The 18,812-nt window shown below is 34.9% G+C and overlaps 1 protein-coding gene across 5 annotated transcripts in view; it reads right to left on the reverse strand.

The window, feature by feature from the left end:
- The window catches only part of LOC131434678 (hornerin-like), a 77,232-nt gene that overhangs the window by 56,844 nt on the left and 1,576 nt on the right, over positions 1-18,812 (reverse strand). The window lies entirely within an intron of this gene.

Here is an 18,812-nt window from a genome sequence, read left to right on the forward strand (position 1 = left end):
GAACCATGTTGCGCAACTAGTGCTACGATACTGTTTACTTTGCAATTGATTAGGGTTTTCGAACAAACGACAACGGCGAACGGCTTATGAAACTAGCCAGAGAAAGTATAACAGATCCAGCAAGATTGTGCTTTCCCTGTGTTGCTCTACAAAGCTTACGAGCTCTGTTACAACATCAGCCGAAATCATTTTACTAACACAAATCGTATCACGAATTGCTACTATTAATAAGAGGTTCACTAAAGTAAAAAAAACCAGCACACATGCTGTGCGTTGCAACGATCGGACGAGGACCCGGCAGGCGAAATCAATGGCACCTGGAAGTCACTTCGCAACAAGTCATTAGTTTGAGCAGTATGAACGAGTAGAAAGAAGTTTCAGTTTGTTGGAATGGCTAAACTATTTAGATGAGCTCCGGCACTGGTAGTTGCGCGTTCATCGCGTCGAACCAAGTGAAAACGCACGCAGTCCTACTCGTACGTAATTTATTGGCCACTGCAACTCTACCGGAGAATTTCAAGTGCATTGCTTCGGCGGTTTCGGCAGCGGTTAGCTACGTGCCGAAAAACGGGTACGTTTGTTTGCTTGTACGATTACTCGTAAGAAGCAATTATCACTCGTAAGTAGCCGAATGTGAGGTGCAAAATTCCATTGTTTTGTTTTTACATCCAAAGTGGCCCTTTTCCGAAAGCTTTCTACTGTGTCTGTTTCGCAACAACACCGTGCTATGTTTGTGGTAGCATTACAAGCGTAGGATGGAAATTTCGTGTTATTTCCATAACCAAACAACGACGCACAGATAAAAAACACTATACCACGTAAATTGTTTCTTTTTGCCTTTCTCTATAGAAAGGTATTAGAATTGCTGGAAAAACCGACTTTCGAACGGAGCCTCGGAGACCCATAGTGTTATATACCATTCGACTCAGTTCGTCGAGATCGGAAAATGTCTGTGTGTGTGTGTGTGTGTGTGTGTGTGTGTGTGTGTGTGTGTGTGTGTGTGTGTGTGTGTGTGTGTGTGTGTGTATGTGTGTGTGTGTGTGTGTGTGTGTGTGTGTGTGTGTGTGTGTGTGTGTGTGTGTGTGTGTGTGTGTATGTATGTGCACTTTTCGAAGATATTTGAACGCGCTCAATTTTCTCAGAGATGGCTGAACCGATTTGAACAAACTTGGGCTCGTTTGAAAGCTACTGTCGGGCCATTGATCAAGTTCGAAGATCAAATGGCTGTGACTTTTGGTTCCGGAGATATGATTGTATAAGTGACGTAACCGACAAAAATCGTGCTATTTGAACGCGCTCAATTTTCTCAGAGATGGCTGAACCGATTTTAACAAACTTGGGCTCGTTTGAAAGCTACTGTCGGGCTATTGATCAAGTTCGAAGATCAAATGGTTGTGAGTTTTGGTTCCGAAGATATGATCGTATAAGTGACGTAACCGACAAAAAGCGTTGTATTTGAACGCGCTCAATTTTCTCAGAGATGGCTGATCCGATTTTAACAAACTTGGGCTCATTTGAAAGCTACTGTCGGGCCGTTGATCAAGTTCGAAGACCAAATGGTTGTGACTTTTGGTTCCAGATATATGATGGTATAAGTGACGTAACCGACAAAACACGTTGATTTTTACCGCTCTTATATATATATATAAGGGTGCCAAAATTTTGGGATCAACTCTATTTTCGTAAAGTTCTAGTGCTCAAAAGTTTAAGCACCTCGAAAAAAGTCTTCATGCAAAATTTGACCTAAATCGGACATGCTTAAGGGGTGCTGCCCGGTGGTAAAGGTTTGGCAATTTTCGATCTTGAAAAAGCACCATAGGGGGGAGTACATGAAATTTCCAAAATCGAAAATTTTTTCTGATGTCAAAACTCTTAAAACTGCATAAAACATCGAAATTTAGTGTCATCTCAAAAAAAATTTTTTTTGAAAAAATCAACTTTCTGGGACTTAGAAAAATTTTCATATTTTTTCTAAGTCCCAAAACGTCGATTTTTTCAAAAAAAATTTTTTTCGAGATGACACTAAATCTCGACGTTTCATGCAATTCTAAGCCTTTTGGCATCAAAAATTTTTTTTCGATTTCGAAAATTTCATGTACTCCCCCTTATGGTGATTTTTAAAGATATATGAAAATTCCACTAAGTGGACTAAGAAGGGTTTTGCCTTTCTCTATAGAAAGGTATTAGAATTGCTGGAAAAACCGACTTTCGAACGGAGCCTCGGAGACCCATAGTGTTATATACCATTCGACTCAGTTCGTCGAGATCGGAAAATGTCTGTGTGTGTGTGTATGTGTGTGTGTGTGTGTGTATGTATGTGCACTTTTCGAAGATATTTGAACGCGCTCAATTTTCTCAGAGATGGCTGAACCGATTTGAACAAACTTGGGCTCGTTTGAAAGCTACTGTCGGGCCATTGATCAAGTTCGAAGATCAAATGGCTGTGACTTTTGGTTCCGGAGATATGATTGTATAAGTGACGTAACCGACAAAAAGCGTTGTATTTGAACGCGCTCAATTTTCTCAGAGATAGCTGAACCGATTTTACCAAATTTGGGCTCGTTTGAAAGCTACTGCCGGGCCATTGATCAAGTTCGAAGATCAAATGGCTGTGACTTTTAGTTCCGGAGATATGATTGTATAAGTGACGTAACCGACAAAAAGCGTTGTATTTGAACGCGCTCAATTTTCTCAGAGATGGCTGAACCGATTTTAACAAACTTGGACTCGTTTGAAAGCTACTGGCGGGCCATTGATCAAGTTCGAAGATCAAATGGCTGTGACTTTTGGTTCCGGAGATATGATTGTATAAGTGACGTAACCGAGAAAAAGCGTTGTATTTGAACGCGCTCAATTTTCTCAGAGATGCCTGAACCGATTTGAACAAACTTGGACTCGTTTGAAAGCTACTGGCGGGCCATTGATCAAGTTCGAAGATCAAATGGCTGTGACTTTTGGTTCCGGAGATATGATTGTATAAGTGACGTAACCGACAAAAAGCGTTGTATTTGAACGCGCTCAATTTTCTCAGAGATGGCTGATCCGATTTTAACAAACTTGGGCTCGTTTGAAAGCTACTGTCGGGCCGTTGATCAAGTTCGAAGATCAAATGGTTGTGGCTTTTGGTTCCAGATATATGATGGTATAAGTGACGTAACCGACAAAACACGTTGATTTTTACCGCTCTTGTATATATAAGGGTGCCAAAATTTTGGGATCAACTCTATTTTCGTAAAGTTCTAGTGCTCAAAAGTTTAAGCACCTCGAAAAAAGCCTTCATGCAAAATTTGACCTAAATTGGACATTAGGGTGGGACAAGGTTGTATGGGAAAAAATATTTCCTCGCTCCACCAAACTTTTCGTGTTCGTTTTGGGTCCCATAGAAACTATGTAAAATTTTAGCTCGATAGGAGAAACTATATTTTCGCGCCCGCGGTTCAAAGTTTGTATGGGATTTAGTATGGGAAAACTAACTTTTAACAAAAAAATCATCTGGAGGTCACCCTATATACTCAAAAAATCAGCGGGCATGCAATTTTTGTAGGAAATTTAATAAGGAAGAAAACCTTCGAAGACTGTAACATAATCCGACATCTGTGAAAAATGTTATTGAAGAAAAACCGACACAAGATCCGAACGATGGCTCATTCGTTAATGTATCTAGCACCACTGCTGCTAACGGTGGTAATGTGAGTTTGCTTTCTTTTATTATGCTACAACGGTTCATCTGAGTTGTTTGATATCTTCACAATAGTTGCTCGGTGTAGTTTCAAGATTTTTTTAAACTTTAAAACCATGTTCCAAAACTCACTGTAAAGACACACAAAAAACTAACTTTTTTTTTGAAGAAATACAATTTTGAAGTCTTCCACAATATTGTTAATAAACTCAAATACTATAACTTTGTCGAAGACATAAACCATCTGCCTCATATGGTTTAGTCCCAAAAAGTCGACTTTTTCAAAAAAATTTTTTTCGAGATGACACTAAATCTCGACGTTTCATGCAATTCTAAGCCTTTTGGCATCAAAAATTTTATTTCGATTTCGAAAATTTCATGTACTCCCCCTTATGGTGATTTTTAAAGATATATGAAAATTCCACTAAGTGGACTAAGAAGGGTTTTGCCTTTCTCTATAGAAAGGTATTAGAATTGCTGGAAAAACCGACTTTCGAACGGAGCCTCGGAGACCCATAGTGTTATATACCATTCGACTCAGTTCGTCGAGATCGGAAAATGTCTGTGTGTGTGTGTGTGTGTGTGTGTGTGTGTGTGTGTGTGTGTGTGTGTGTGTGTGTGTGTGTGTGTGTGTGTGTGTGTGTATGTGTGTGTGTGTGTGTGTGTGTGTGTATGTATGTGCACTTTTCGAAGATATTTGAACGCGCTCAATTTTCTCAAAGATGGCTGAACCGATTTGAACAAACTTGGGCTCGTTTGAAAGCTACTGTCGGGCCATTGATCAAGTTCGAAGATCAAATGGCTGTGACTTTTGGTTCCGGAGATATGATTGTATAAGTGACGTAACCGACAAAAAGCGTTGTATTTGAACGCGCTAAATTTTCTCAGAGATAGCTGAACCGATTTTAACAAACTTGGGCTCGTTTGAAAGCTACTGCCGGGCCATTGATCAAGTTCGAAGATCAAATGGCTGTGACTTTTAGTTCCGGAGATATGATTGTATAAGTGACGTAACCGACAAAAAGCGTTGTATTTGAACGCGCTCAATTTTCTCAGAGATGGCTGAACCGATTTTAACAAACTTGGGCTCGTTTGAAAGCTACTGCCGGACTTTTGGTTCCAGATATATGATGGTATAAGTGACGTAACCGACAAAACACATTGATTTTTATCGCTCTTATATATATAAGGGTGCCAAAATTTTGGGATCACCTCTATTTTCGTTAAGCTCTAGTGCTCAAAAGTTTAAGCACCTCGAAAAATGCCTTCATGCAAAATTTGAGCTAAATCGGACATGCGTAAGGGGTGCTGCCCGGTGGTAAAGGTTTGACAATTTTCGATCTTGAAAAAGCACCATAGGGGGGAGTACATGAAATTTCCAAAATCGAAAATTTTTTTTGATGCCAAAACTCTTAAAACTGCATAAAACATCGAAATGTAGTGTCATCTCGAAAAAAAAATTTTTTTGAAAAAATCAACTTTCTGGGACTTAGAAAAATTTTCATATTTTTTCTAAGTCCCAAAAAGTCGACTTTTTCAAAAAAATTTTTTTCGAGATGACACTAAATCTCGACGTTTCATGCAATTCTAAGCCTTTTGGCATCAAAAATTTTCGATTTCGAAAATTTCATGTACTCTTCCCTATGGTGATTTTTCAAGATATATGAAAATTCCATTAAGTGGACTAAGAAGGCTTTTTTAGATTAGCATCACTGATTACAAATAGGCAACGCAAATGTCAAGCACTAGTTTGGAAAAATGATGCTGACTGTGTGACATAAGCATGCTTTTGTGAACTACGAATCTATCTGAATCAATTGGTGTCAAAATTAGTATCCAAATTTATTTAATAAAAGTATGAAACATATTTTCATGAGACTGTTATGAAAGAAGAGAAAGGCATTATCACACCACTAGGTGGATTAAGAAGGGTTTTTTTATTTAGGCTTGTATTAACTTTTCGTAAACGCCACCGCCAAGAAAGTTTCTACTATGATTGCCGTCACGAAGGTGTTTCTTGTCCGATGAGCTAGAAAATATTCTAAAAAGAAACAGGAGTTAGTTCAAAATAACTTGAATAACACCACTGGGTTGTTCCTTGTAATTTTATGTCAGAATAAAAACCTGTCCGTAACACATCAGATGACATAAGAAATGCGAATTTAAAAATGTTTGCTTCCCAACTTTACACCGTTAAACGATAGATAGAAAAATAAAACCAACAAAATTCCCGAAAAAAAACACAGAATGTTAATGAAAAGACAAATGTTTTCTTTGTTTCATTAGTATGTAGAATGCGGTTCCAGCAGCTCTGTTGGTTATTTTGACACTGATTTTTTTTTCGCGATTCACGTCATGGACATTTCGATCGACTGATTGATCACTTCATTGGCACGGATCCTAAGGTCTTTAATCAGGATATCGGTTCCCGTTTGGATTCGTTGCCCCGTGGGTTATCTACTACACGGAGTGCTTCCGCCCAAAAACAAACACCATTCGATTAATTATCCGGTTGTTTGTGTTGTGCTTTTGTGCTGCCACCACCAAACGCCGAGGCGGATAGTGATGTTGTTTTGAAAACGCAGCTAACCGATCGTTTTTTTTTTTTTTTTTTTTTTTTAAATAACTATTTATTGGAATATGAGCTAAAATTAAATTATTAAGATTTAAATTGGGTGTTCAGCCACAAGTGGTGACTTTTCAGCCCTGTTATATATATATATATATATATATGATTTGGTTATTACCATGAAGACATCATTTGCTTCCGCAATTCTGAGATTTTTGTGTAGGGAAAATTCTAAACCTACTTGTATTGTGTAATGGGGAAAAGGAACTTATATACTAACTTACTAACTAATACAGAGAGCGAATCGATTCAATTGAAGATTGCATCGATTTTTGTCGGAATTTGCTTATAATATTATGTGACATTACATCTAATGGTTCTATATTTGTGAGTCTGTGTAACTCATTTGTACTAAACCAGGGAGGACGCTTCAAAATCATTTTCAGAATTTTATTCTGAATCCTTTGAAGCGTTTTCTTCCTGGTGGAACAACAGCTTGACCAAATTGGTACCGCATAAAGCATGGCTGGTCTGAAAATTTGTTTATAAATTAACAATTTGTTTTTTAGACAGAGCTTAGAATTTCTGTTTATAAGAGGATATAAACATTTAATATATTTATTACAGTTTGCCTGGATTCCTTCAATGTGATCCTTGAAAGTGAGCTTTTTGTCATACGTTAAACCTAAGTATTTAGCTTGATCAGACCATGTCAATTCCAAGCCATTCAATTTGAGAATGTGATTATTGTTTGGTTTAAGAAAAGAAGCTCTTGGCTTGTGAGGAAAGATAATTAATTGCGTTTTTGCTGCATTTGGTTTAATTTTCCATTTTGACAGATAATCACTGAAAATATTTAAACTTCTTTGTAGGCGACTGCAGATCACTCTTAGATTTCTACCTGTGGCTAACAGACTTGTGTCGTCACAGAATAGCGATTTCTGACAACCAACGGGTAGATTTGGAAGATCAGAAGTGAAAATATTATACAAGATTGGAGCTACACTCGAACCCTGCGGAACACCGGCTCATACGGGTAGCAATTCAGATTTACAATTCTGATAGCTAACCTGAAGAGTACGATCAGTTAAATAATTTTGAATCATTTTGATCAAATAAATAGGAAACTGGAAATCAGACATTTTTGCTATTAAACCTTTGTGCCAAACACTGTCGAATGCTTTTTCTATGTCTAGAAGAGCAACTCCAGTGGATAACCCAGAAGATTTATTTGATTTTATCATGTTCGTTACTCTGACAAGTTGATGAGTAGTTGAATGTTCATGACGAAATCCAAACTGCTCTGGTAAAAAAATTGAATTCTCATTTATATGAGTCATCATTCTTAACAAGATATTTTTTTCAAAAAGTTTACTGATAGAAGAAAGTAAGCTAATTGGGCGATAACTTGATGTTTCTGCTGGGTTTTTATCAGGTTTTAGGATAGGAATTACTTTAGCGTTTTTCCATCTTTTTGGGAAGTAAGCTAATGAAAAACACTTGTTGAAAATTTTAACCAGGAGTCTCAAGGCAACATCGGGAAGATTTTTAATAAGAATATTAAAAATTCCATCATTACCAGGAGCCTTCATGTTTTTGAGTTTCCTAATAATTGATTTAATTTCATCAAAATTCGTCTCAATAATGTCATCGTGTGATAACACTTGGGTTGAAATATGATCATACTTCAGTGAGACTTCATTTTCAATAGGACTCACAACGTTTAAATTAAAATTGTGGACACTCTCGAACTGCTGAGCTAGCTTTTGAGCTTTTTCACCATTTGTAAGAAGTATTTGATTTCCTTCCTTGAGAGCAGGAATTGGTTTCTGAGGTTTCTTAAGAACCTTAGAAAGTTTCCAGAAAGGTTTAGAATATGGTTTAATTTGTTCAACTTCTTTAGCGAAATTTTCATTTCGCAAAAGAGTAAATCTATGTTTAATTTCTTTTTGTAAATCCTTAACTATGTTTTTCATAGCAGGATCACGAGAACGTTGATATTGTCGTCGACGAACATTCTTCAACCGAATGAGCAGTTGAAGATTGTCATCGATGATAGGAGAATTTAATTTAGTTTGAGCTTTGGGAACTGAAAGATTTCTAGCTTCGATAATATAATGATTCAAATTATCAATTGCTGTGTCGATGTCCGCAGAATTTTCTAAAATAGTTTCATGATCCACATGATTTTCAATGTGAGATCTGTAATCCAACCAATTAGCTCTATGATAGTTGAAAATAGAACTAATTGGATTAATTATAGCTTCGTTGGAAAGTCTGAATGTTACAGGAAGATGATCTGAGTCAAAATCAGCATGAGTAATCGGTTCACTACAAATGTGACTTTGATCTGTTAGAACCAGATCAATTGTAGACGGGTTTTTCACGGAAGAGAAACAAGTAGGATTACTGGGATGAAGAACTGTAAAGTAACCAGCTGAGAGTTGATTATGGAGTATTTTACCATTACTGTTATTTTGCCTACAATTCCACTGGACATGCTTAGCATTTAAGTCCCCTATTACGAAAAATTTCGATCGATATCTTGTAAGTTTTTGCAAATCGCCTTTAAAGAAATTTATTTGTTCGCCGGTGCATTGGAATGGCAAATATGCTCCAGCGATGAAATAAATTCCATGAATGGTTTCAACTTCGATTCCCAAGCTTTCAATAACTTTAGTATTGAAAGAAGGTAAAATTCGATGTTTAATTTGCCGTTGGACAAAAATGGCAACTCCACCACCAATTCCAGTAAACCTGTCAAATCGATGAACCACATAATGTGGATTACTTTTCAATTTTACATTTGGTTTAAGAAAAGTTTCTGTCACAATGGCAATATGAATTTTGTGAACTTTGAGAAAATTATAAAATTCATCTTCACTCGATTTCAAAGATCGAGCATTCCAATTTAAAATATTCAAATAATTATTTAACATCACTGTTAAATTTTAAATTCATTATAATATTATTTGCAAATTTCCATCCGATTTGAAATGCTTCAAAAAGTGATGAAGTCGAATTCATTTGGATGATCATTTGAAAAAGTTGATCTTGTAGGTAGATCATTTTATTTTCAGTTATATCGCCTAAATCGACTTCATTTAAAGAAGCGAATGGCATTGAAGGAATATTTGTAGGTAGACTGCCATTAGAAGAAGATGATTTGGCCGGTCTACCTATTAATAAATTGTTTTCGTTAGAAGAAGAACTGCAAGGCGGTCCTGTGTTTTGATTATTTACATTAGAAGAAATAGGAGATAGATTTCTACCTAATATACCAGCATAACTGACATTAGAAGAAGATGATGACGAGGTCGATCTACCTGTCAATAAATTGTTTTCGTTAGAAGACAAATTGGCAGGTGCCTTAGAAGAATTTTCAGGTATGTTCTGTAAATTTAAGGTCGTTGATTTGACTTGTTGTCTAAGCGAACGAGCGTTTAAAATTTTTTCCCTGACAGGACATTTCAAATAATTGGATTTATGATTTCCATTGCAATTTGAACATGAAAATTTATCAGTGGTTTCATTCATTGGACAAACGTCTTTCGAATGCGATTTACCACAATTCAAACACCGTATATCCATATGACAATTTTTGGTTCCATGGCCGAAGCCTTGGCAACGACGACATTGCGTTAAGTTTGCAATACGATTATGCCGTTTATAATGTTCCCAATGAATTTTAATGTGAGAAATGAAACGTACTTTTTCTAAAGTTTTCAAATTGTTTACATCACTTCGATTGAAGTGTATTAGGTAAAGTTCATGGGAAATTCCAGAGCGTGGTTTAGAAGTACCATTCGCTCTTTTTTTTATAAGTATTACTTGGGAAGGGGCAAAACCAAGCAGTTCTTTTAGTTCATTTTTAATTTCATCAATACTTTGATCATTTGATAATCCTTTCAAGACAGCCTTGAAGGGTCTGTCTGATTTTATATCATATGAATAAAATTTATGAAGTTTTTCGGACAAATATCGAATAAGACGTTCGTAATCTTCCAATCCATCCACCAAGACTCGACATTCTCCTCTTCGTCCGATTTGAAATGAGACTTTTACTTCCGAGAGAAAAGTAGAAAGCTCAGTACGGAATGCTTTGAAGTCGGAAATCATCACCGTCACTGGTGGCATAGATTGATGTTTCTTCCCAGAACGACAAGCGTCCATTTTGGGAATTTTTGAAGAATTTTCTTCTATGTCGCTACAATCGGATTCAGGAAGAATCTCGTAAATATTGTTAGACGGCATAGGATCAACGGAAGGGAAATCCGTCCGTTGTCTTTTATTTTTACATTCAGATTCTATAAGATCGTGAATGTTATTAGAAAAATGTTGAATAACGGATTGTGATTTATTCCGTATTGAATTATTTTTAGCCTTAGGCTTGTTGCCTTTCCGGTTGGACGCAGGCATTTTTGAAATTAATGAAATTTTAAATTAAATTAACTAGGCTAAATTAGTCTTCGATTAGACTCCTAGCTAGCCTTAAAAAAGGCTGATTAATTTCTTAGTCACTCTAATATCACTCTTTGTATCACTTAGTCACTCTAATATCACTCTTTGTATCACTTAGTCACTTAGTTAGTGATTCAGGTAGCCTTGAAAAAGACTGAAGCCTTGAATCAATGAAACTCTAGGTAGCCAGAAAAAAATTCCAGGAGCCAAGAGCTATACGCGTGCGGTGCGAACGACTGTTCAACACCGACTGAGCTAACCGATCGTTATTTTTTACTTTTGTACAAACAACAAAAACAAAACCCGACGTTCACGTTGTTGTCATGATTTCATTGTGTGCTGCTGTCGTTGGTTGGTTGACTTGAACAGAATATTGTTTCTTCTACGAGTAATGTAGTAGTCAAAAAAAAACTACGAGCTCTTCCAATGGTGAAATGAATACTATTTTGAAGGACTCTCTCATCCCGGTGAATGAATGTATATAATTGCTTGAATTTTTTTTTGTTATAAAGTCGTTTGCTGGAATTCATCCATTTTAGAATTGATCTAAATATCTAAAGAACAGAGTATAGGAGAGCCTAGGGCTTAACCGGAAATTAAAAAAAAACATCCTTCACAACTAGATTTTCACCCAAGTTAAAACATGGGCTGAAAAGTCCAGGACCTAACAAAGAGAACACGCAATTTTTTTTATTATAAAGTCTTAAAGACCTAAATATCTAAAGAAAAAAGTTTTCGTAATAATAGCCTAGGGTTTAACTGAACACTTTTTTAAAGGGGTTTTTGGGGTATTTGAGATTTTTGGGATTTCTTGGATTGACGGGTTTTTAAGATGTCTGGAATTTTTTAGATTTATGGAAATTTTAGGATTTTTGGATATCTGGGGTTTGCAGTGGCGTCTCGTGACAAAATTGACTAGTTGTGCACTGCTTAGTGCTTATGAAAACTAAAGATTGAGGAATGGAGATTCGCTTGTGTTTTTCAATATGGGATGGGATATTTTATTAAACAAAAAATTCTCAGAGCTGAGCTGAATATTTTTTTCTTTTCTTGAATCTGTGCAGTAGCTCATGTGCACGGAAAAGACACTAACACAGCGACAACAGATACTTGAAATTTTATGTCTGATTTATATGAGATACACGCGATTTCGGTGCGATCCAGCCTGCTTTCATCTAATGAATAAAGATTTAAAAAAATAATTGAATTTGGATGGGGTTGGGGACGCAGTTCATTTCTTCAATTCGACCGGTTGTGCAGTGCACGAGTTGCACATGAGGACGAGACGCCACTGGGGGTTTGTATGATTATTGGGATATGTCGGATTCTTAGGATTTGTACGATTATCGAGATCTTATGGATTTTTGGGATTCTCGGTTTTCTCAGGTTTGGAATTTCTTAAAATTTTTAAATTTTTTTAGATTTTTGCGATTTTGGAATTATTTAAATTTTTGGAACTTTTGGGATTTCTGCCCAAGTAACAATTTTTGTTACGCTAGCTTGTTTGTAACTAGTTTGCAACCAGATATTTGAGTGATTATTACTAACATCTAACCACTTTCATGACTCAAAAAGCGCAGTTTCTACTAGTTGTTAAGTCAGCTAAAAATATGTTGTCGTTACGTTGTAATGCCATACTGAAATAACCTATCTTTTCATAACTTGAAAATAACTTGTTTCCAAGTAAACTAGTTGAAACATAGTCACCATCGACATTATAAACATTGAATGAATCCAGAATACTTTTCTATCATCAATAAAAAAGCGAAAGAGTACTTTAAATCACAAACTTGATACAAGGTACAAATTTCACAACGATTCAAAAACTGTCGAGCGGAATTCAATTTTACTTAACTGTTTTTTATGCGCCTTCAATCAAAATCTGTTTATAAAGATATAAAAAATAAACAACAAAATAACCCTATGTTCAGAATGCTCAAAATTATTCCAAGTAGAGTAATTTCTCATTATTTTAATTTCATATATCATGAGAACTATAATATTATCACAATCGTTGTTCAATCCCTATATTATTTTCTTCGTGTTTATGACAGTGCATAGAACAAAAATGACTATTCTGCCTTTCACTATGTTCGGCAAAAAGTAGTTTTGAAAAAAGTAATATCCTGGTTTTATTTACGTTTCATACACTTCTTGAGACTCCATATTGTGTTCGCCATATTCAAGCCAACAAAGGTTGTTTTGTTTGCATTTTAGTTATTATAACGTTGGGAAAACTTACCGATAACTATCTGAATCAATGAAGAAATTATATGTTATAATCTTTTAAAATCTAAGTTATTGCTATATTAATTTACAGTAACGATTCACATATACGTTAACGTATTTATAATGGTTTCGCAACGGAAAATAAACCCTTTTTCAACTAGTAGCTAAAAACATAGCTATGATTAAAGATATGTTAGAACCAAGTAACGATAACTTACAGATGATAGTTAGTTTAATGTTTACGTTATAAAGAAACACTGCTGTCACCTTGTATTAACCAGTATAACATAAAAAACATGTTCGTGCTCTTGTTGCAACACAGTTGGGTTAAGTGGTGTCAAATCTAGTTATGGGTTGCTATTATTGAAGTCAAATAAACTTATTTTCAACTAGTGGCTAGAAGCATTGTTGGTATGAAAAATATGTTTGGATTAAGTAACGATAGCTTATAAATTATATTTAATTCAATATGACACAAAGATGTTATGATTGGAAACCTAAATAACTATTTCGTAACTAGTTATGTTATGATAAAACATTGCTGTAACCATGTTTTAACCAGTATAACATAAAACACATATTCGTGCTCTTGTTGCAACATAGTTTGGACTTTGTCGTATCAGAACTAGTTGCGGATTGCTACTTGGGTGGGACTTCCGAGATCTATGAAATTTCTGGTATTTTTGGTATTTTTGAGATTTTGGAATATAACGCGATTATTGAAATTTTTGGGATCCCCGGGATTTTTGCGATTATTGGGATATTTGAGATTTTTGGGATTATTGCGACTTTGGGATTTTCGGAATTTTTGGGAGTTCTGGAATTGTTGGGATCATAGCGATTTTTAATCTTTTTGGGATTTTAGAGCCTTTTGAGATTTTTGGGATTCTGGAGATTCTTGGATTCTTTGAATTGAAGGGATTCTTGGCTTTGAATTTTGGAACTGTGGGGATTTCTAAGATTTTAGATTTATGAGATTTTTGAGAATTTTGGGATTCTTGGCATTCTTAACATTCTTGGGTGTTTTTGGGATTCATGGAGATTTCTAGGATTCGCGGGATTCTTGGGATTTTTGAGGTTTTTGAGATATTTGGGATTTTTGAGATTTTTGGGATTTTTGCGATTATGGAATTATTTGAATTTTGTGATTTTTTGAACTTTTGGGATTTCTGGGACTTCCGAGATCTATGAAATTTCTGGGATTTTTGGTATTTTTTAGATTTTGGAATATAACGCGATTTCTGAATTTTTGAGATACCCGGGATTTTAGCGATTATTGGGAGCTTTGACATTTTTGGAATTCTTGAGATTCTTGGGATTCTTGGATTATTTGAATTAAATGGATTTTTGGCTTTGATTTTTGGAACTATGAGGATTTCTAGGATTTTCAAGATTTATGGGATTTTTGAGAACTTTGGAATTCTTGGGTTTTTTTTTTGGGTTCTGGGGGATTTCTGGGATTCTTGGAATTTTTGCAGTGGCGCCTTGTGACAAAATTTACAGGTTGTGTACTGATTAAGTGGTACGATATCGTAAATAACAGTTTTTTGTAAGTGAAAACCAAAGATTGAGGAATAGATATTCGCTTGTATTTTTCAATACAATGAAATAACAATATACTTTTCTAAGTGATTGGTTTTTCAAACTTATTTCGTATCATCGTTACAATAGAAGAATTCGGTGCCCTGCAGGTCAAGAAAATCTTTCAATAACTTCATCAATAAAACTACTTCAGCGTTGCAACTGAGACAGCAATTTGTTTTCAACTGCCATAAGCATAAGCCTCTCCTTAGGGGGGGTGCATACAAGTTCTCAGAGAGCCAAAAGCGACAGGGAGAGCAACAATTCTCAGAACTGAGCTGAGTGATTTCTTTTTCTTTTCTTGAATCTGTGCAGTAACTCATGTGCACGGACAAGATAATAGCACAGCTACAAGAGATGCTTGAAATTATAATTGGATGTATAAATGTACGCAATTTCGGGGCACAAGGCAAAGTACTCGAGTTCAGAGTACCACGGCAATGCGATATGAAAAGTTTGGCTGTTATTGTCGTAATATGTAATTCTCCCTAAGATGCATGCACAAAATCACTCATTATTATATATTCGTAGCCATCCGACATGCTTTCATCGAAAAAATAGAGAGTATAAAAATAATTGCACGTGGAGTATATAAATAATTACACGGGGGATGCAATTAATTCCTTCAATTTGATCGATTGTGCAGTGCACGAGGTGCACATGATGAGGACGAGACGCCCCTGGATTTTTTAGGTTCTCGATTTATTTGGGATTTTCGAGATTTTTGCAGTTTTTGGAATTTTTGAAATTGTTTAGATTTTTGGTATTTTTCGAATTTTAAGATTTGGGATTTGTTGGATATTTGGGATTTGGAATTTTCGAGATTTTTGGTATTTTCGTATTTTCAGATATTCAGATTCTCTTATTTTCGGATTTTAGAATTTTTTGAAATTTTATTATATTCAAGATTTTAAGAATTTTTGAGATTCCTATAATATTTGGTTTTTCGTTTTTTCTTGGGTGGATTTAAGGATTTTTGGATTTCATGATTTTTTTTGTTTTAGAGATATTTCGGGATGTTTCTTTTTTTGTGGGTAATTTGGGACGATATTTGGGCTTTTTGGGATTATTAGGATTCTTGAGATTGATGGGATTTTCGGGAATTTTAGGATTTTTGTGATTCTTTGGATTTTTGAGATTCTTGGGATTTTTGGAATTCTTGGAATTTGGAGTTTCTCTAATTTTTATGATTTTTTGGGCTTTCTGGGAAGTTTTCAGATTTTCGAAATTTTTGGAACATTTTTGATTTGTGGGATTTTAAGATTTTTAGTTTATTTGGGATTTGTTGGATATTTGGTATTCTCGAGATTTTTGATACTTTCATATTTAGGGATTTCGAATTTTGAAAACGTTTTTGATTTGTAAGATTTTCAGCAATTTTAGTATTTATATATTTGGATTTTTTCTGGGATTTTATAATTTTAAAATTTCATGATTTTTGAAACTTTAGAGGTATTTGTAATTTTTAGGATGTTTGGGGTTTTGAGGTATATTGGGGGGTTATTGAAATTCTGCAATATTTTGATTTTAGAAGTTCAGTATTTAGCGATTTTAAACCCTAAAATCGCTAATCCTGAAAATCCTAAACTGAAGGGTTTTGGAATTTTTTGGATGATTTTTTGAATATTTTGATTTTAGAAGTTCAGTATTTAGCGATTTTAAACAATAAAGTCGCTAAATCCTAAAATTCTTGGACTGAAAGGTTTTGGAATTTTGGAATTTTTGGGATTTTTAAGATTTTTGGGACGATATTTGGAATTTTCAGGAATTTGTAGATTTATGGAATTTTTGGGATTATTATTTTTTTTTTTGTGGGATTTTTGAAATTTTGGGGATCTTGGGACTTTAGCGAGTTTGGGAGAATTTTTAGATTATTTAAATATTTGGTACATTTTTGGGATTTAAATATATTTGGTTTATTTATATTTTGTAGTATATTCGGGATTTTCGAGATTTTTGGTATTTCCGTACTACAGGATTTTCAGATTTAAAATTTCTGAAAAATTTTATGATTTGTAAGATTTTCAGTAATTTTAGGATTGATATATTTGGATTTTTTCTGTAATTTAAGGATTTTAGAATTTCATGATTTTTGAAACTTTAGAGATATTTGTAATTTTTAGGATGTTTGAGGTTTTGAGTTATTTTGGGATTATTGAAATTCAGGAATATTTTGATTTTAGAAATTCAGTATTTAGCGATTTTAAACCCTAAAATAGCTAAATACTGAAATTTTTGGACCGAAGTGTTTTGGAATTTTTGGGATTTTAAAGATTTTTGGGACGATATTTGGGATTTTCAGAATTTTTTAGATTTATGGAATTTTTGGGATTAATTTTTTTTTTTGAGGGATTTTTGAAATTTTGGGAATCTTGGGACTTTTGCGAGTTTGGGATAGTTTTTAGATTTTAGGATTTTTTGGTATATTTTTGATTTTTTTGATTCTAAGATTTTTGGTTTATTTGGGATTTGTTGTATTCTAAAGATTCTTGGTATTTCCGTATTAAAGGATTTTCAGATTTTGGGTTTTTTAGGGTATTTTGGGATTATTGAAATTTTGGAATACTTTGATTTAACAAGTTTAGTTTTAGCGATTTTAAACAATAAAATCGTTAAATCCTGAAATTCCTGGACTGAAAAGTTTTGGGACTTTTTGCATTTTTGAGATAATTTTTTTAATTTTTGGGATTCTTTTTCCTTTTTCTCGTGGAATTTTTGAAATAATGGGAACCTTGGAACTTTTTGGGAATTATAAAAAAAAATTCATCACAACTAGGTTTTTACCCAAGTTATCTTTGCCGTTTTGTAGATTCAACCTTCAGCTGCAATTTCCAATTTGTGATATTGAAAAAAATACATTAGTTTTCGTACCAAGCCGCACAGGAGTGACCAACCCAAAATCCAATGTTTCTGGAACCGCGGAGCTAAACCGGATTCGTTAGAAAGCTTTACATAAAAATTAAGAACGAATGCAATGGGGAACCATATCTCAAGATACCTTAATTTCAACGTTTCTTGAGACTGACGTCTCAACCTCCAGCTAACTAACGATGTTAAGAAGTAATCCATCGCGATATGAGGAAAATGTATTTACTTCAACCGAAAAAAAAACTATTCTGTTGGATACATTCAACTTTATACGGAATTATAAGCAATTGAATTCGCTAACAATTACAACAGCAACGAAAGAAAGCCATACCATCTGATTTGACTTTCGGTCAGGGCACAAGATTCCGATGTAAATCGCTAATCACCTACGACGATCAGCTGGCTACGTATCAACATTGCCTGATACTCACTAACCAACTATCTGCATTACGGCAGCAAAGCTCCATAACAATGATTCTACCAACAACCCTGAAGACTACTGAAACTGAACATCTTTTTAGGTTAGTATGGAATTGAGTGAAAGTAACAAATGCTAGAGAAAGTAACAAACATTCTACATTTAACATGCAATCAACCTACTAGGTGTAGTTTGATGCTCATCGGCCAATGCCCAGGGTATTATTTATTAGTGTTACAATTCTTGATAACAAGTTTGCTGTAGTTTTTCTTCCAAGATATCTACAATTTACAGAATAAGCGTGAAGTCTACAAGGGGAATTAAGGAGTTCGAAAACGGAATTTTTGTCTACAAAGTTTACAAAAGATCCCAACTTAATGTTCAAACTTAGAATTTGATATTCTTTCCCACTCCAATATTAACAAGAAGCCCCCTTCCCGTCGCCAGCATTGAAAACGATTCCGCGTGCTTTTCCACCTAATTTTGATACCATTATCGACAAGTTGGAACTCTTTTTCATCACAACCCCATTAATCTCAATAAATATAACAGACCCGCAGCTCCCGACATAATCCGCGTGTGTTTATACTGCGGTTCTTGCCAGCGGGGTCGCATAATGAAAGCCAGGCTATAGCCTCTATCAAGTTGCCGTTTTTGTTACTTATACGCCTGCAAACTAGAAGCTGCGGTGCTGTGTGCAAAACATTTCAATCTAAACCGCTGCGATCGTTTTCACAGCACTGTGAACTTATTCATTATAACGCGTACTCCGCAAAACGCCAGTAATGATAACGCCCACACAGCTCAAGTTGTTTTTCTAATTACTAAATGCAATGCCCTTTTTCGGTTTTTCTTTACGTATAACAGATTGTAGTCGTTCGATTCAAAATGCGATTTATATTATAGTTTAATGTTTTATCACAAATGTTTGTCTGCAATCTTCCGAACCGACAAAAACAATCGTACAAAATCGAAAAAAAGGAAACCATCAATGGAAACGCGTGTAA

Source organism: Malaya genurostris, chromosome 1, assembly GCF_030247185.1.
Source record: "Malaya genurostris strain Urasoe2022 chromosome 1, Malgen_1.1, whole genome shotgun sequence".
NCBI classification, from domain to species: Eukaryota; Metazoa; Arthropoda; class Insecta; order Diptera; family Culicidae; genus Malaya; species Malaya genurostris.